Here is a 21,280-nt window from a genome sequence, read left to right on the forward strand (position 1 = left end):
TGTATAGAAAGGGAATTCCAACATGGATCACCCAATGTGGATGTAAATGCCCTCAAATTAAAGGTAGAAATTTAAGGTAGCACTTTAACTTGATATTCATTATTTCATTTCAACCCCAACGTGGTGGAACACAGCGCCAAAAAGAACAGAAATTGTACCACTGTCCAAATACTTACGGACTGCACACGTTTTTTTTAAACGTCATAATAATCACAAGTATGCCAGACAGATTATCTATTCGAACCTCATATTCAAATTCCCCATGTTAGTAAGCTGAATAGGTGACTGGTTAGCTACCTAGCACTCAAGAAAATTGCTTGTGTGGGGTGCTTCGTGCTTTGGCCCTTCTTCTCTGATCTGTACAGTCCCCAGTGTTGGGTTCAGGAGAGTGTAAACCAGTGTGTGCTCTCCTCTGCAGCAAGTGATGTCACCCATCTCTTATAAATCACACCACACTCCACAAGTGGGGCTCACACAGACATGAGTCAGAGGAGGACCCTTTAATGCAGGTCCACAAGCAAACCTCCAGGCATCCCATCAACCAGTGGGGCGGTACATCCTGGCCAACTGGAAGCGTTGGCTTTGAACGGTGCTGGCATGAACTATGCATCGCCCAGTGGGACTGCCGGGCCAAAAGTGAGACTAATTAGGCCAGAGGCTAATCAACTAAATGCAGAACACACACACTTAAATACGTATGTGAGCGATCAACTGCCTAAGAGAGTATAAAACATTCGCTTGTTACGCCTTAGTGTAAGAATCGGATTAGTGGAGAAAATACAGAATTCAACGCTGCGCTGATAGTGCCCTTAATTAACAGACACTGATATATTTAGGCTAACATTAATTAAATGGACACGATTTAGAGGTTAGATTACTGCAATCCGTTAACAAGTGTAGCCTGACACTCCAAATAATACGAATAGCCGCCATTTTCAGTGGTGCGTTTGTGGGAGAAGGCCAGTCAGGGCATTGCAATGCCCTCACGGGTGCGTTTATGGTTTAAACCTCACCCAATTAGATCAACAAGCCACAGTATTTACACTGAAACCCTGTCATTGATTCTGCTGAAACTGGACACCACATCAGCTTATAAAGGCTATAGCTGCAACATCGAAACTAGAAACTGCACTTAATACTGCACTACGTGTATTTTGCAGAAGGTCCAACATCAGGTTACCCGACTCTTGCCTCAGACGCACTTATCATATGAAGAAAAAAAACAGAACTCAATTCAGTTTTTGGGCCAGAATTGGTCGATGCTGAAAACAATCTATTTAATTAACATTCTTTATGGGCATTTTTCAAGAGTTGATCGTTTATATGTACAAAACTTAGTTTGTAGAGGGGCCTTTCCCTTGCTGAAGCCAAGCATCGCAGCACAACTGATCGCATTCCTTTAAACAGCACATCAATCTGCTCAGAGACCAAAATAGCACCGAAACTGAAGCCACACTCCAGACTCCAACCTAACGAGACTGCATCGCATTAACACTGATTACAAGGCACCGATTCGGACGCATCAAAATACATTACCGGCTGTTTACTGTTTATTACACTGAACAGTGAGAATTATCCTTCTCATTTCAGTCTTATGAGACACATTTCTGATGAAACTCACACTCACACACTACACACAATGTTCCCCTCTCCTGTAATGGGTCAACAGCTCCCTGCTGTTAGCCTAACCGACTGTTAGCCTCACACATTTAGCACTTTGGTATTGATATCCTTTTCTTTTAACTTTGTGAATTATGCAGGGAAACTAAAAGGTACAATATCTTAGTGTAGATTGTAAATGGTAAATGGCAGGCATTTATATAGCGCCTTTATCCAAAGCACTGTACAATTGATGCTTCTCCATTCACCCATTCATACACACACTCACACACCAATGGCGATTGGCTGCCATGCAAGGCCCCAACCAGCTCATCAGGAGCATTTGGGGGTTAGGTGTCTTGCTCAGGGACATTTTGACACAGCCTGGGCGGGGGATCAAACCGGCAACCCTCCGACTGCCAGACGACTGCTCTTACTGCCTGAGCCATGTCACCCCATTGATCAGTACAGATTGTACAGTATAGTCTTTTCAGTCAGCAGGAACTCATACTGTATATACTGTATGCAGAAGCTGTAGATTTGAATGCAACATCCACATAATCCACAGGGAACACAAATACAGCTGAATATGCTGAACTGGTTTGACTTAAAGGAGGAAGTGCTGTTATTATTCTTTTTTTTTTTTTTTTTTTAAACCTTTATTTAACCAGGGAAGTCCCTTGAAATTAATCTTAGACGGCACACCATTACAAAGAAAAAAACACACTATAAACTATAAGGCGCGGCCTTTAGCGTAGTGGTTAAGGTAAATGACTAGGACATGCAAGGTCGGTGGTTCGATCCCCAGTGTAGCCACAATAACATCTGCACAGCCGTTGAGCCCTTGAGCAAGGCCCTTAACCCTGCATTGCTCCAGGGGAGGATTGTCTCCTGCTTAGTCTAATCAACTGTATGTCGCTCTGGATAAGAGCGTCTGCCAAATGCCAATAATGCAATAATAATGCAATGAGGAATACACACTGTTCATCGGACAATACAGATCCAACTAAGAAAAAGCTTCAGCTACTGTACACGGTCATCTTTCCTAATGTTGAACTTGCCCAAAGTCACAAGATTACTATAATTGAGAGTTTTCTGAATGTTATTCCATGCCCAGGGTTCAAAATAAGAGATGGCTGTTTTACCAAACTCTGACCAGACCCTGGGTATCTGTCGGAGCAGCCATCTTCCAGAACGAGACTCAACAGTTGGTGGAGGGTGACAGGAGGCTGGACAAACATGAGGGGATTTCACCCAAAATGGCTTTGTGAATAAAAAGATAACAATGTTCATATCTCTTGAGAGTTAAAGATGACCTGGAAGTCAATTCATAGAGTGATGCGTACGAGAGAAACAATTGGTTATTAACCGCAAAGCATTGTGGTACACTGAATCTCGTCGACAATATAAATATAAATAATGTCTCTGTAGTCTAGAATACTTTAATGAGTAGCTTATCTTTTTCAGTCAAAAAAGCCTTACTTCTATACACATACCATAACATTGCATTATTGGCATTTGGCAGACGCTCTTATCCAGAGCGACGTAAGCAGGAGACAATCCTCCCCTGGAGCGATGCAGGGTTAAGGGCCTTGCTCAAGGGCCCGACGGCTGTGCGGATCTTATTGTGGCTACACCAGGGATTAGAACCACCGACCTTGCGGGTCCCAGTCCTTTACCTTAACCACTACGCTACAGGCCGCCCATAATGCCGAGAACAGGCCATTCAGCCAAGCAACGTTCGCTTCTTCCGACCAATGTACCTACTGCTTAGATTGCAGAAAAGCTAAATAGCGGATAAATCAGTAAATAAAAGAGTGCCCTGGGACACAGCCGGTTAACTCTGCGGCAGAGTTCAAACTGTCTTTAAATGTCTGACCGCCCGTGAGAGAGCAGACTCCACAGGGTCCTCTCCACACTCCAGCAGACCTGACAAAACACGTGAAAGTGCAAACGCTTACTGAGACACGGCACCGGGCGGCCATGTAAATCAAGGCTAATCCCGGAATGCACACATCGTGGGCCGGGGCACCTTTCCCCTCACGGCTGCGCCGCAAGCTTTAATTAAATATACGCAGAAATCTGTGTCAGGACGTACTTATCGGGTGACAACGTGTAGGCTGAGGGCAATTAAATATTGAAGCGACTGCCGTGATGTCAGGGGGGTGTCATCGCGAAGGCGCTCGGTCGTTAATGTTTTGCCCCGAAAAAAAAAAAAAAACCCCATCGTTGTCACTTCAAGCAGTCTTGTCACCTGATCCGTTTCACCCAATGGGAAGACGGCATTTGAAAGAGGTCATAAAAGTTGCTTGGCTCATTAAGTGCACAGAAATAAATGCTTTAGTGGACTTTTTTTTGGCTCTACGCTGGTGCTGAGGAGGTCGGGGAGCTTGCAAAAAAGAATAGCTGTCTCTCACAGTTTTTTTTCTTCTTCTCAGGAAAACCGTGAAACTTTCGATGGGACCCTGGATACTCTGAATAGGGAACATTGGTAGTCTCCTCACAAGGAGCAGTGGGGGACTTTAGAAAAGCTAAAGGGAGACAGACAGACCTCATGAATACAGGAAACCAGAGCCAAACAGGCATATAGGCATGCAGCATGCATACCCCCCCACACACACACACACCACACACACACCTATGTCTCCATGCACCCCCCACACACACACACACGCACACACACACACGCATGCACACACATGCATACACACACACGCACACCTATGTATGCACGCACCCCACAGAGACACACACACACACAGCCATGCATGCATGCACCCCACACACACACACACCCCACACACACACACCGCACACACACACACACACACAGACGCATTCAACCTTATAATTATTACCACCTTAGTTCTAGTGCCCCCTTAAAATAACTGCATTTAATCTGCAGACTGAGTATTACTGTATGGCTAATATGTGCCAGTAACAGCTGCTAATTGGGCCTTAAGCAGGTGGTGAAAAAAAGGCACTTAAATGGCTTTAAAAAACTCAAAAGGATTCAAGATTCAAGAGGCTATATTTGTCACAAGCTCATCCAAATATGTACAGTGAGATGGTGGAGGGACAGATTTCTTCAGGTCATGCAGTAAGAAGAGAAATAACAGTAAATAAGTAAGAAAGTATATAAGCAGAAAAAAAGAGGACCACTGAAATGCTATTTCGATGCCACAGACACAGAGAATGCTGGGTAAATGTTTTGTTGGAATGGATACTGCACAGTTCACTGTGGTTCCGCGTTTCTTTTCATACCTAATATCAAGATACACCTAAGCTAGCTAGTTGGCAAATGTAGTTGGTGCATGATACAGTTTAACTTCACAATATCTACCATGTTCAATGAAGCAGTTAATCTGATGTCTGTTAGCTACTAAATGGTAAGTGCCTCTATTTCAAAGCACTTCCATAGAAAGCTTGGAAAATAGACAGTTCCCACAGGCTTATGGATGTTTATGGATAGTTCCTTCATGAGGACTTGAGGAATGTTTTGCAGCTGGTATGCTTTAGAGTCAGAGATATACACAAACAAACACACACACACACACACACACACACACGTGTGCCCATGCAAAACAACAGCCTGTAGTGAAAACACATGCAGATGTGGATATACACACACTCAGACACGCATGCACATGCCCACACACACACACACACACACTCACGTTGTTTAACCCCCTGATTAACCCCACTGAGGAGGACAGCCCAGCAGGCCATCTGCCAGGGTGAAGCACAGCAGCCTCTGCACTCTCCCCTCCCACTGCAGTCTGCATGGACCACTGAGCCCAGTCAAGCCCTCACACACTCTCACACTCACACACTACACACTCACACTCGCACACTACACACTCACACACTGTCTCACACACTACACACTCACACACTATCCCACTACACACTCGCACCCTCAAACACTGTCGCTCACACAGTACACTCTCATACTACACACTACACACTCAAAAAACTCAATCACACACTACACTACACACTCACGCACTCTCACTCACACACTACACACCATATACTACACTCTAACACTACACACTCACACGCTCTCACTCACACACTACACACCATATACTACACTCTCACACTACACACTCACACGCTCTCACTCACACACTACACACTCACACGCTCTCACTCACACACTACACACCATATACTACACTCTCACACTACACACTCTCACACACTCTCACATACTCTCACACTCACACTACAACACTCACACTCTCGCTCACACACTACACTCTCAAACTGGTTGAAGCCAGTTTGCTTTCTGTAAATGCCATACGCATTTAAAACAGGTAGCATTAGCCACGGCAGCACAAAACATACATGAAAACGTGTAACGCACAGCAAACCAGTGTGCACCGAAGCAGGGCATTTGAAAGAGCTCTCTGTGTGTCGAGAAAGCATTCAGAGAGGAATAAAGAAGAAGTACACAAATAATCTTTGTGAGGTTGGAAAAAGTGGGAAAGCAACCAAGGACAAATCTAACATGTGAGTAAGGCAGTTGGTGAAGGCCACAGAAGGTTGCTAGGCACCCCAGACATGGAGAGCTTGAATCCAACCAAGTTTACAGCCAGAAACTCTGAGGCCCATATTCACATACAGTTGCAGAGTACAAGACCTGATCTAGGATCAGTTCAGCCTTGTTGCTCAAAATGGATGGAGGGCGAGATGTGGACAAGGGCAGGCTGATCCTAGATCAGTTCCACGGCAAAGAAGTGTGAATACAGGCCTGTGGAACGCCAAGGCTGGGGTGACCTAGCTGCGTTGTTTCACACTTAAAAGCGGAATTAGGACTGTGTCGCAAAATGGGACCTTTTACACAGCAGCAAAGACACTTTCAAAAGCAAAGGAGCGAAACCTCACTCGAAATCCTCTCTGCCGCCGATACAACTTTGAACGGACGTTCAATCACGCAACCACGTCAAAGTATTCCTTCAACTACCGCACCTACGAACCCTACCTGGACACAGTCGTAGGTCCGAGACGGGACACCGGAGGATGGGACACAGCCGTCCCCACCAAAACCAGGGGCGCGGCGGAAGGCGCGGATCTCGGCGTAGGATGGCTTCACGTTGCCATACGCGGTGCAGAAGGGTGGGGTTCCTAAACGGCCCTGAGAGGGCAGGGAGAGGCAGCTCACGTGGCCCGGGCTCCCGGCCTGGATCTCTCAGGGGGGAGGTGGCCGTAGGATTCGCGTCTATTGTGGTTCTAAGAAGAGGGAGCTTAAGCCTGTAATTACCGCCTCGTTAGGGACTGGGGCTTGGCTCGCGTGGTCACTGTGATGTGAGATTAGCCTGGGATGGGCGACCGGGGGGTGGGGGGCGCCTCTGAGATGCACCCCCCCCCCCCCAGCAGTCAGCCCCTCGCCATGGCAACCCACGACAACAAAGATGGATTCATTTTCTGGCAGTGGAATTGCCTGGCCCGGGTTGGTCCCCGTCCCCCCCGCCGGAAGTTTCCGGAACAGCCTTCAGGAGCTCGTTCAGGCCACGCGGAGGACGAGGAGAACCAGCGCAGTACAAAAGAGCAGCACGGACAGTTTCAGGCCTGAGGCCACCGCCGATCTGGCACCTGGCAATAAACATGAATCATATTTACGGAAAAGGTTAAGACGCACGACCGCACGTACGCGACGACTTCAGGAAAACGTGCCGGTGAACTGCGGGCGTGTGAGCCGCGGGCTTTCTTTAGCACGTCTGGCCAGTGAAGTGTCAGCGGGGAGACGGAGCTCTTAAGACCAGTCGATAGAAGCGCCTTTTCCAGGCAAGCACTTGAGCTCTCGGTTCTGCGTGGGCGCGGGCGGAGAGAGAGGGAGAACACGGAGAGAGGGAGAACAGTCCCTCGGTCTCTTTGTGCTGAAAATACTTAAGACCATTAGCGCTGATGCAGATCAGCGCGTACCACTGGGGGAAATCGCCCAGTCGGACGGTCGCTGCTACTTCGATAAGGTGTGCGTTCGTGGACTTTCCAAAGGACTCGGTAAACACCTGCTGTGATAGTGTGGAGAAAACACCCACAGACTCTAACAACTGTTTAAACGCGATTGTGTAGAGCAGACTTACAGACTTATATCACCGTATGGATAAATCCCCTAAGCCCACAGCTTATAGGTCTGGGGAACCCATTGACCAGACAGAACATACTAGAAGACAACGTGAGCCACATACCTCTGTACGGACTGCACTTATAACTGTTTATTGGAACATGACACATATTAATAAATTGTCCGAAGTCTCCTCAACTGTAAGCTGCTTTGGATAAAAGCGTCAGCTGAATAACCGTAATGTAATGTAATGGAGGGTGCTCGGGTGGTCAAACCACCCTTGGTCTGCCCCCAGTTCCTGCAAGGTGTCTGATACCGCAGAGAAGCAAGGGTTACAATCTTGGTGTTCTTTCAGAAGTGCGTTCACAAGACCTGCCAGCGTGGAAGCTGCATGAAACGAAGACTGTTCCGGAAGGTCTTAAAGATACTTATTGCCAATATTGATTCAAGGAATGATTCAAAGTAAACCCCGAGGCGGTGTTTAAGGAAGGAGGGGAACGCTCAACGGATCGGGGAGCGGAGGGTGTGGCCAGGGACCTTGTCAAAAACGTGTGTCTCAAACATGAGGAAAGAGCAAATTATCTGAAACGATGATATGATATGATATGATATATTACTGACTTGTGTGCGAAACACCATAACTACCGTACAAACTGGGTTTACCTAAGCGTGACACGCACCTGTTGGGCGTTAATAATTGATGGCGAACGTCTGAAGGGCACGTGGCTTGTCACGCGGTGCTGAGGGAACACAATGGGTGCCGCGGGGCGTGACCCGTGGGGTCAAAAACTATGACTACAAGCGTGAGGTACAGGGGCGCGCGTGGTGACTCGCTGACACCTGGAGAACAGATCGACAGCGACACAGAGAGAGGGGCCAGGGGGTTTAAAGGTACAATAGGTCATTTTGGGCGACTAACGGCAGCTACGTGCATCCTCAAACCACAACACTGTTTATCCCTCCCCCTTCTCTGTGAACGCGCTGGCGTTGAAACGCCATTGGCTGTTGCAATTAGAACCAATTTTCAACCAATGAGCTTTGATTATTGTACGGCTGTACAATGTTTTGGTACAGAGTGTCGGTCCGTCAACCGTATATTTTGAAACCTGAATTTAAGGACTATAAACAGAGGCAGAGGGTGAGTCAGCATGTCAGTCAGCCTTTTTCAATGCTTTACAATGGTCTTGTCAAAATGTTTTAACACAAAAATCTACAAAAAAGAGCACCATTTTCACACACACTCACACACTACACACTCACGCTCTCGCTCACACACTATAGTCTCACACTACATACTACACACTCACACACTACACACTACATACTACACTCACACACTCTCGCTCACACACTACACACTGAACACTAAAGTCAGTGCAAAACATATTCAACTACTACCATAGAAAGATCAAATCTGAGGATGACTTCCAGTTTCACAATAGCTGAAACACAAAAACAGAAGGAGACGTACAGAGAAAGAGAGAGTGAGTGAGTAAGAAAGAGTGAGTGAGTGAGTGAGAAAGAGAGAGAGTAAGTGAGTGAGTGAGAGAGAGTGAGTGAGTGAGAGAGAGAGTGAGAGAGTGAGTGAGTGAGTGAGTGAGACGGAAAGAAAGAGTGAGCAAGAGAGAGCAGGGAATTCCACTTTATCATGCACACTTGGCATTTCCAGCCCAAGGATAGGTAAACAGTGAAGAGTTCACTCGATAAATTCTGTTTTCTTAAGATATACCGCCCCTCATCAGGCGCGGACTCTACCCACGTTTCGTAACAGTGACTCACGACCGACTAACTCCATCTCGACAAAGGGCGAGGGGACACAAACCCCCGACAGGCCACGGCGCGAAACGTACTTTTGATTTACCGTGACATTAATGCATATTTATGCCATCCGAACACTGGCCAGAACCGCTAATAAAATAAGGCTTAGGACTATAAGTGCTTCACTGAAGAAAATGTTCTTCATCAAGCTGGAGAAATTCCATTCCCTGGGTAGCAGTTGGGTAAAGGCTATTAAAGCCATTTTTAATTAAGCCATATTGTGCCCTGATTAATATTTCATAAGTAGTATTATGGATTTATGTGCTGCGTTGCATCAGATTTAGTAGCACGGTGTTGGCAGTTTAAGTAGAAAAAGTTTCTCCATGTTTGACTTACACCTCGTTTGACTGGCATATTTCGGGATACTCCGAAATAATCCCATCTAATCTGAGACTTTCATTTTTAGTTCTGTTTCTCAAATTAGCTCTCCCTGGCAAGGAGAATATTTTATAAAATAACACGGAATTGTTCAACAAATTCATCAGTGAGATGAATTTCCGCATCAGGAAAGATGCCACGTTCTAACGACTTTCAATATTTTAAAATGGAAATTATCAGAACGTTTGTTCATTGTCTGGATTTACCCATAATTCAAAGCAATTCAGGCTATGTAAACCAGACCTAATTTATTCCAGAGTGTAAGACAATAACCAGTTGACTTAGATGACAGACTTCCAGTTTGCCTTCGCCATAGACACCAGGCTATATTTATTCAGCTAGCTGAAGCTGATTTCGCACCAAAAATCCAAGCCAGGCCACAGGAATGAATGAACTGCCATGCCAGCACAGAGCCGGCTGGTTCACACAGTAGAGAGGAGGTTAGGAAGAACTCACATGAGTTGTAAACATAAAGGCAAGGACAAAGTTTGATTAAATAATAATGAGCCAGGGTGGAACCAAAAGCCTCTGACCTGTGAACCCAGAGGAACCTGAGACAGGCGCGCGACCCCAGCTCTGAGCCTAGAGGATGACATTATCCAATATAAAATGCTATCACGCTGCGTTTCGCAGGAAAATTCAAAAAGTCCCATCAAACCAAATAAAACTGAAATGTATACTACTCTATCAGCTTTCACATAAGGTGGCAGTTTGTAGTACAGGCATTGCAGTTTGCTGGAATAACACACCAGAAGTTTGTTTGTTTAGTCTGGGTGGGGAAATTAATAAATGATACAGAGAACAGGATATTGTTTGAATTGATACAGCAACTTCTCAGTTGCTGTATCAATCAGTACATATCCAAAAGGTAAGAATGATTCATCTGGATGATGGCGATTATTTACAATAATAACAGGGCAAAACGGGAAAGGTTTTATCAGAGCACAAGCGCAATTGTTATTTGGCATGAATCCATTCACAGCAGATTTTTATTAAGAACAATGACGTTTCTGATTAGAGCTCCTGTCAAGTTAATGAGCCTGATATGCTGCAGATAAGTGTCCCTGAAATTCCTAGTGTTATAATTAAAGTGTTAAACGAGAAGTCTCACTGCGGAGCCAGCTCCTATTTTAAGACTGTTTTCACTGGATCACGTCCCAAAGGTTCCCTACTTTGTCATTAACATTGTTTCAGATACCAGCAAACGCAGTTTCTCAGATGTAGATGACTGTACCCGTTCTAGTTCTCTTCTGTGAGCACAATTGGAAGTTCAAGGCTGATACAAGTTATTATTATCAGTGAGACTATAATTTCAGTCATTACCCTATCAACCTCACAGACCACCTTCAGCAGGACTGGCCCGCTTCACAGGAACTACTCGTGCAGCGAGCTTCTCTGTTCTTCTGTTTGACGTGACACCACAATGTGACTGAGTCCATCCATCAGTCCAGATGCCCCAGAGTAAGTGAGCGTGAGAGAGAACGTGAGAGCGAGGGTGTGTGTGTGTGTGTGTGCATGTGTGTGTGTCTGTGTGTGGGTGTGTGCGCGTGGGTGTGTGTATATGTGTGCGTATGTGTGTGTGCGTGTGTGGGTGTGTGTATATGTGTGTGTGCGTGTGTGTGTGGGTGTGTGTGCATGTGTGTGTGTCTGTGTGTGGGTGTGTGCGCGTGGGTGTGTGTATATGTGTGCGTATGTGTGTGTGCGTGTGTGGGTGTGTGTCTGTGTGTGTGCGTGTGTGTGTGTATATGTGTGTGTGTGTGTGTGTGTGGGTGTGTGTGTGTGTATGTATGCGTATATGTGTGTGTGGGTATGTGTGTGCACATGTGTGTATGAGTGTGCGTGCGCATGTGTTTGTGTGTGTGTGTGTGTGTGTGTGTGTGTGTGTATATATGTGTGGGTGTGCGTGTGTGTATGTGTGTGCAGATGTGTTTGTGTGTGTGTGTATGTGCGTGTATGTGTGTGCACGTGTGTATGTGTGTGCGTGCGCATGTGTTTTTTTGGGTGTGTGTGTGTGTGTGAAATGAGAAACGAACAGCAGTTGGGTTTCCCTCCCATCAGATAGGAGGTCAGCACGTGCCACTGCAGTGTTCTGGGCTCAGGAGAGACCAGCGCAGCCTCTCACTGAACGAGCACAAACTCGAAAACTGAAGCTCATTTAGGGACATCCCTGCACTCTGTGCGGCCCCAGCCTTCATTATAACTCACAGTCCTCAGAGGCCTCCTGCTACCATTTCTTTCCTGCGGAACCCCCTCATAATCGTCACTCCCAATGCAGGGCTGAAACCAGGCAGCCCCATCCCATCCTACCACTTCTTCACTATAGAGCCGGACCCAGACTGGCTCACTCTGGCTTCCGATCGGTTAACCATAATCTTGACCCCTGCCTGACCTGTCTGCTCTGCTTTCAGTACAGCTACGCATTACATAAAGATCTCAATGTCTGGTGTACACAGAAAGCCATATTAATTTCACTGTGTGAGTGACATAGAGACACAAAGCAGACAGCAAAAAGAGGAACAGCAATACTGTTTTCAGGGAAATTACGAATGGGGAACAATAAGCCTGACTGGTCCCACAAGTATAAACAAGGCCACGATAGCATATTACTTATTTCCTTTCCTTCTCCTAAAGAAGTCTCCTGTCACCTTTCAACAAGACGACACGCTCATCGAAACTAAACCAGAAATCGAGAGACCCCATCACGCCGTGCCGGGCGATCTCCAAGGACACGGGTCGCCCTCCAGAGATCGCTGACCTCACATTTCAGCGCCATTTTGAGCTCGGGAGCGAATAAAAGCGATTATTTTCATCCGACGTCGCCACCTCCGCATTCCGCCCAGTTTAACAATGCCTTGATGCGGGAACGAGAACTGACAAAGCCTCAGGTTTACAGCGGAAACAAAACAACCGCAGATATCAAAGCTTCACACAAAGAGAGGCATCGCTCGAACCACATTAAAGGCAGCGCGCTAGCTTCAGGGGAACACCGGCGCAAATACACGGGGAGCCTCTCTGTCTGAAGTCATTTAACGTGGCGTAATCGCTTCCCATTATGTCCGCGCAGTACAATGGCAAGCCCAGCGATGACAAACGCGAAACGCTTTCATTCGCTTCGACAATGCCCCGCGACGGCCGGCTCCCTTCATCACCCCGGCCAATAGGGCGAGGCCGAATACACCCACCCACGCCCCGACAGGTAGGCCTCGAAAAAGGAAATGCGCGCAGATCGGTTTACACGGGCGGCCGCGGGGGTCGGAAGCCTCCGCAGCCTGTCCCGTAACCGAAGTCAGCCGGCGAGCCGGGCGCGTTCCCGAAAAGGACGCGGCCTTCTCCCTCCCCGCGAGCGGGCGAAGGCCGTCGGCCCACGGCCTACGGGAGGAGAAAGCGTACGCTCCCCCCCCCCCCCCCCGCCCCCGCTGGAAACGGCGAGGGCTATGAATAGAAAACAATACCGCGGCGCAACAACACTTAAGAGATAAGCGCGGAGGAAACGTCTTCAATGGGGCCGCACTCAGCCAGCCCGGTTCCCCCGGGATTAGCGCCGCCGCGCGCTTTGTCCGCCGCCGGTGTCGGGTATCAGAAGAGGGGAACGCGCACACAGAGAACGCCGACGGTTGTTTTTTGCGCGGCCGCGAGTTCCTCGCATTGTTTCCACGAGGTTGTTATGTTTGATAGTGAAACTAACTCGGCCGCCGGTCGGGGTTTCTCTGCTTAATACTCGGGCTCACCGACGGCAAGCTGCTGCTGGAACCCTCTGCCCGGGCTGCAGCGTCCGAACTGAATCGCGCTTGCGAGGTAGGGCGCTTCTCGTCCGGTGTTCGAACTGAAAAAACTGCGGTCGAATTTGCCCCGCGGAGCGTCATGAGATCCAAGTGGGTTTTTAATCGCCGTCGTACAAGAAAATGAAATCTTGATCCCGCTTGAGCCTTGCGGCAGGATTAGCAACTTTGGCAGCATTAACCCCTCTGTCCCGGGAGGACACGCAGTCTGGCCCTGGGGCTGCCACTGTACTGTACTGCTGTCAACCACGGGACCAAAAACTCTGCCCGCCTTCCCCCGGGTCTGGCTGCAACACTAAACCTAACGAACCCGCTCAAGACCAGGGGCGCGCAACTCCGGTCCCCGAGGGCCGGTCTGCGTACTGCTTTTTGTTTCCGACCGATTGCATTGTTTTAAATTTGCTGACAGCTCTATAAATTTCCCTGATTCAGGCCTGTACTTGAGCACAGTAAAATCATTAGGATACACTTTCAGTCTAGCAGCTGTAGCCAGCACTCATTCACACGTCAGATAAGATATGACTGAGTCAATTAAATAATTAAGAGCAGAAATTGGCACGAAATCCTGAAACGGATCGGCCCTTGTTGTGCTCCTCTGCCCTAGTCCCACTTTGAGGGCGGGTTACATCATGCTGACTGGCTCTCAGTGCAGACTGAAATACCCCAGTCTGAGTGCAGCATTTACTCTTACGTATGGCACAAAATAAGAGCGCAGATGAGGGAATTAAGGTGATAAAATGAGGATGATTCTAAATGAGTCTAAATTTGGAATGCGTGCGGCAACACGTACTGTGGGGGTGCTTTCTAATCAGATTTCAGGCAGAAACAAACTGAAACATACGAAGTACACTCAGAAATAAAGGTATGAAAAGAAAGGTATGGCTAGAAAGGTACAAATGCTTGTCGCTAGGGTAGGGGGGCATACAATTGTCCCCCTAGCCAGCGATATATGATTAATATGTACCTTTTTTGCTCGGAAAATGTACTAATTTGTACATTCCAGTGTACATCTGATCCTTGAAGAACAAAAATGTACCTCCACTGTCACTGTGACATTATTTCTGAGTGTTCATACAAAAATCTGATAAGCTCATTACACATGCACAGTATCTCAAGAGTCACAGCATCCACAAAATACATAAATAAATCTCAACAATATCCAAAATGAAAAATTCACTTCATACAACAGCCGCTGGATTTACAGTAGATACGAAATACAGTTTAATCCATTTCAGTATTTATAGTTTAATCATTTTCAGGTTTAAAAATGTGGTTTAACCAGTAGCGAGGCTTTGTATGTCTATACACGCAGGCACACTGCTCCCATGACGTTTTCCCAACCGACCCGCCGTAACCAAACCACACTCCATAACTGTCACCATCTGCTCCTGTAAAGCAACACTGGATTAGCGCGTATAACTCCCATGCTAATACCCACGATGCCCCGCTCCTGGGTTAATTGTGCCCAGGGCTTGTCGGGCCGAAGCGCTTAATTAATTCACAGAAGTCGGTAGCAATCGCAGTGCTCCTCTGCACTCCGCCAAAAGGTCAGACCCTTTCTCCAGCTCTCTTACAAAACGTACTCTTCTTACAAGACCCAACGCTCTCGGGGATTACCACCCAGCATGGACAACACACCACGATTAACACGCTGCCTGCTCTGGGCCTCAGGCCTCAAGCTTCAGGGCCTGTCAGCTCGCATATGCTGACGCGGAAGAGAAGATTTGCGTGGTTCGTCTCACAGCTTGAAATTATATGATAGTTATGATGATATTTCTGATCTCGACAACCAACTTCACAGTGAAACCACCATGAACAGCAAATGGCTTTCATGGGTGTGGCTTCGGTTATGATGTCATGCTCTGAGGCAATGAAAATAACTTTTCAGGAAGGAGAATGCATTCTGGGATGCTTGCATGGGTATGTATAGCTGTGTGTGTGTGCATGTGTGTGTACGGGTGTATGTATATATGTGTGTGTGTATGTCTGAGTGTGTGCATGTGTGTGTGTGCAGGTCTGTGTCTGTGTGTGTTCTTATCATCTTTAAGCATTATCTTTCACACATTATCTACTTGTATTGTAATTTGCAGCACCAGGAACACGCCCTGACGCGGGCCAATCAGGGCAAAGTCTAGAGGCGGGTTGTGTATTTCATACGGCCCTGTTGCTGGCGGGGCCTGCTGGAGCGGCCAAGCCATGGAAGCCCCATTTCATCTACTGTAAATCTACAGCACATCTACAGTACATCTACTGTAAATCTACGGCACATCAACAGTAAATCTACAGCACATCTACAGTACATCTACAGTAAATTTACAGTGCATCTACAGTATATCAACCGTACATTTACAATAAATCTACAGTACATCAACTGTAAATTTGCCATAAATCTACAGTACATCAACAATAAACCTCCAATAAATCTACAGTACATCTACAGTAAATCTACAGTACATCAAGATTAAATTTACAATAAATCTACAGTGCATCTACAGTGTATCAACAGTACATCAATGTTACATTTACAATAAATCTACAGTACATCTACAGTGGATCTACAGCACACTCCTCTTTACTGTTCCCACGGCGAGACGCCTCTTTGTTAAACGAGGCCCTTCCTTGAGCGCGTTGCGTCCCCTCGCTGCAGAGCGCTCATGGGAAACCACAGGCATGTCACGCACCTCCCCCCCCCCCCCCCGCTGTCAACATCCAAAACCAGCTGCTCCAACACAGCGTCCTCATCCCCTCCCCTGGGTCCTCCACAGCCGGGCGACTCCCAGAGAGGCCCGGCTGGCCTGCGCACAACAGGGCCGGCTGCCAGGACAACTTTCACATCGGAGCCGCGGTCCCCCCCCACCGAATCCCCGAAGAAAACATCTGGCCGGTATCTTCTGGTTCGGAATTCACTCTTGGCAAACCACGGCGGAGGCCGTGTCTTTCACGCTGGGTTTTTGTCCTTAACCTAAAAATAGCCTCTAATGGACTCGCTTGCTTGTTGCAGAAACAAACGGGCAGATAAGAGGCACGGTGAAATAACACCGACTCCATATCTGAGGGACCATATCTCCGCAAACAAAATCAATTACAGAGAGAGGTGACCTGAGACAAGGTCTGCCGGGTCGAGATGTTTATTCAAAACCGGATTGCCCCGCGTTGGCATTTTCTAACGTACTGTACTGTCGAGCAGACCGTGATGCCGCACTTTCAACAAGTGTCAAATTCCATCTCATTAGGTGTCAAAAGACTGGAGGCTCTCCTTAAATCACGTGGTGACAGGGGCACCACACGATGTCACAATCCCTACAGCCATTATCAAACAGATTTCCTCAAAAATAACTCAAATTTCAGCTTTATCACGGCCTAATATTTCCAGGGTTGTGCAAAAAACAACACCACAACTTTCAGGCCAGCTAATAAAAGAGGACTTATAAAGTGCTCCCCGGTCAGGACAGTCCAAAGCGCATGAAGAAAAGGTCCGTACACAGGGACTAAGGGAAAACAAGAAGCTCTAGAAATAAATGCCTTTAATAAAACAGGGTAAATGATGGTTTGACCTCTGGAACGTCTCCCTCAGAGTCAACAGAAAGCACGGCTGTTTTGTTTACTGAGCTCTGAGATCTCTTTATTTCAGTTTAGTCCCTGCGAAGGTATCTGGGTAAAAATCCTACTTAATGAATTTTTAATTACAGGATTGTACGAAAAGTACTGTATAGTTCTCAGTTAATAAGCTTTAAGATTTTCTCAAAAGCCAAGCGCTTTGCAGCACTGTTCTACGATGGTTTCCCAAAAGCGTTCAAATCTTTTATCACCTTTAAGGCACTAAACAGGCACAATTCCAATATCCTTGGACAAATCTGATGGAGGGGGTGTATTTGTACAAAGAGTCCATGAAAACAAAAACTTGAATGGCTAAGCAGTTTAAGGTTACAATGTTATATGCAGCACTAAAAGCACTTAAGTGTGTTTTGTGGGAAAGTTATCTTAATATTTTAAATTAATGATTGCCCCTGTATAAATACTGCAGGTCATCGCCCAGCTGTGCAACATGCCAGCCCACTGTAGTGCCGCATTACACTGCAGAGTGAAAAGTAGTGGGTATAGTAGTCTGCTCCAGACAGAGAGAGCAGAGAAACAGCTACAGACAGAGAGCAGAGAAACAGTAACAGACAGAGAGCAGAGAAACAGCTACAGACAGAGAGAGCAGAGAAACAGCTACAGACAGAGAGAGCAGAGAAACGGCTACAGACAGAGAGAGCAGAGAAACGGCTACAGACAGAGAGCAGAGAAACCGCTACAGACAGAGAGCAGAGAAACAGCTACAGACAGAGAGAGCAGAGAAACGGCTACAGACAGAGAGACCAGAGAAACAGCTACAGACAGAGAGCAGAGAAACAGCTACAGAGAGAGAGCAGAGAAACACATACAGAGAGCAAAGAAACAGTTACAGACAGAGAGAGCAGAGAAACAGCTGCAGACAGAGAGAGCAGAGAAACAAGAGTCACAATGTTCCTAGCCATGTCGTGCCAATGTAACAACATTCACAAAATATACCAGTAACATTGTGAGAACACCTTGAAGGTCCTATAGAAGAGCTATATAACTCCTTCATGAGCAGTACATAGCACATTCATAAACACTACATAAGCATTCATAAGCGTTTTTATCAATAACCATATGTGTTACGTCTATGTCATATGTTGAAGCAAGTGATGATATTACCATAATATCATGTCACTGGTTATGCCATATTTGCGGTTATAGACATAAGCACTTATGAATGCTTATGAATTTGCTATGCAATGCTTATGAAAGAAATATATCGCTTTTATGTTGGACCCTTCAAAGAAAGTGTTACCAAACATTTTCTGGGGTACTGTGGCTAGATTTTAGCTGGATAGCCCACACATTCTCAATATTCAGATTCAATTTGTTGATGTCATGTTTTCATAATGTATTCGTTGATAACAAGACGCATTCATATATAAAGATGTGCACATATGAAACCTTTTAATATCAGAGTAAAATAATTTGAGCTCAAAGTGTCATCACCAAAATGAAACAAAATGTTACCGGACGTACAAATGTTCTGAGAATAGTTAAACCGAAATATGATTAGTGTCCATTGTTTTGAATCCAGATTTATAAGAATATTATGCAGAAGAATAAAGAAAATTGTCAGAAATATCATGAGAAAACAATAATTCCCATTGAACCGCACAGAAACTGCACGCGATGCCGCATACTGGAGACTGGCACTGCAATTCCTAATGTCACATTGGAATTTTTCAGAGATGGGTGGTACCATGCACGTGAATCCAAAGTAAACCATTACACGGGAGCACGGGTTTGGTTTTTAGCAGAAGAAGGCAATCTGCAGACAACTAACAAGACATTCGGACGGCGATGTAGGTTTTATATTTCCAATTTGCCAATTTGCGTCGTCGAGACGGCAATTTCACACGTACCCCGCCGAACCCAATCACACAACTGCATTTAACGTCCGTGGAAAACGCCATTACAAGTCTTCTGCAACAAAGAAATAGCCAACAGGGTGTTGCATTTTGCACACGTATCCCTCAGAATAAGAAACCAGTCGCTTATTTAATGCACAATCACTAAAGTTGCGCTAGTTTGTGTGCACGGACCGTTCCCAGTGCTTTGTTTGACATGATATCGGGCTGCTTTTTTCGGAACCACAATGCTCTTAATTGGCACAGGGCGTTTGGTACACGACGTAACCGCGCAATTTCGGTCTTCGCATAAGTGGAATTTCTCAAATGTAATCACATTAACGCAATAGGGTTGCGTCTATTTATACAGCAAATACCGGCAAAGCGTCTTATTTGCGTCCCTTTGCAACATATCACAATTATGACATGACAATACGCAGATCGACCCTTCCATGAACCCGGCAAAAAATAGAGAACATCCTTAATTTTCAAGAGACTACAGGGATCCAGGTTCATATTGACCAAAACAAAGGACCACCGCGTTGGCAACCACTCATTACTGTGACACTAAGCACGCCGCTGGCTATTGTACAATCATGAGCAGCGTATTTTCGTATTTTCTACGATTAAATACTTTTTATCGATAGCATATTCGTAAATATTTGCTATGCTTTCAAAATATTAACCAATATAATTATGCTTGTCAATAGACAACTGCTATAATCTTGCTTCTCTGCTACAAACTTTCTCCATCACCCACCTTCAACCCCCTTTCACAGTATTTAATTTTATATAATGCACTCTCGGAGAGATTTACATTTCCATAGCTTAACAGCTGTTTTCGTGGCCCCGGCTTTCGCTAACCGGTTTTGGGTGACACGCTGTGACTGAACAAGGGCGCCGTAGCTGTCTCTGTGTTATGGCAACCACAAAACACAAACAGGAGTCCGCGTACAGGTGTAGCGGTTCCCTACCGCGACATAAGCATTATGCAAAACTCCATTCTCCGCTTTCCAGTGTTAATCATACGGTGCGTTTAATCAATTTTTAAAATCAACTTCTTACCAGACCGCAGCAACAATTGCATGTTCGGTCGGTATCATGGAGAGGTCGGGCACACGACATCGACTGAACGCTGCCAGCAAACATCAGTCGAAACCGTAATGTTTAACAGGAAAAATAACAGCCGTAAAATTACAAGCTGTAAAACTTGTGCATGATTATTTTTAAACATACGAACACCAGCATATAGGTTTACGATTTCTTCGCATTTTAAGCTTAATTTAGCGAGACGGTGATATATTGACCAGTGTTTTGTAAGTTATATGTCAACCTCAGCGGAAAAACAGCATAATCATTGGCGTCTGCGTTTGTTTTACTTATAATGTAGCTACACTTCTCATCGAGTAAACGGCTAATTTAGCAAGACGATTCAAAAGGAGTATAAAGTGCGTGGAGGAGAAAACACTTACCTGCTGCTGCAAAGACAGATGCACTTTCCCTGTCCACCAAGTGCTAGCTAACGCATGCTAACAACTGTATTTTTCATTGAGTTGAACGGTAACAAAGTTGACCACACAAATCCAAATCCACAAAGAGCTAACGCACAGCAAAAAAAATACAAACTATCTTGGAAGGCATAAAAACTGGTCACTGACAAACTGGACTATCGCCGTGCGAGATTCCTCCGTAACGTCGACTCCTTCCTTGCGTTCGTCCTGCCCTACGAGCCGCCTCCCCAGTACGCAGAGTTGGGTGATAACGCCCCCTACCGCCTGTACATTGGGAGGCAAGCAAATACATGCAGTGCATACACGTAGCCACGCAGTCCTTTCTCGTGTATTTCTCCGAAAGATTGTGTGTTAGCGGCGAACCCAAAGATCAATTATCGTTATAGGTCCAAGCTTCACTGAGATACGTAGGGGCAGAGTCCGAACGTGGCCGTGGTCTTAAGCTTCTTTTTTTTCCTACGGTGCTACGTCAATCCCCGTAAATTCAATGCATTGTCTGCACCGATTCGTTTAATCTGTCGGTAGACATAGCTAAATACTTTAAATGGCAGAATGCACTTTAGATACCACAGTAGTGGGCACAATTTTCAACTGTCAAATGTCCAGGGAATGTCCCTAATTCGCAAGAATATTTTCCACTATGTGACTTGTATTTAATAGCATTCATATAGG

At 46.0% G+C, this 21,280-nt stretch overlaps 1 protein-coding gene across 1 annotated transcript in view; it reads right to left on the reverse strand.

The window, feature by feature from the left end:
• eps8a (EGFR pathway substrate 8a, signaling adaptor) overlaps positions 1–20,848 on the reverse strand; it is a 58,365-nt gene extending 37,517 nt beyond the window's left edge. Inside the window, exon 1 of the mRNA XM_061229245.1 lies at positions 20,570–20,848. The gene's annotated coding sequence lies outside the window, so the exon portion shown is untranslated. The remainder of the gene's footprint in view (positions 1–20,569) is intronic.
• Between the last annotated feature and the right edge of the window lie 432 nt (positions 20,849–21,280).

This window comes from Conger conger, chromosome 19 (genome assembly GCF_963514075.1).
Source record: "Conger conger chromosome 19, fConCon1.1, whole genome shotgun sequence".
In the NCBI taxonomy this organism is placed as follows: Eukaryota; Metazoa; Chordata; class Actinopteri; order Anguilliformes; family Congridae; genus Conger; species Conger conger.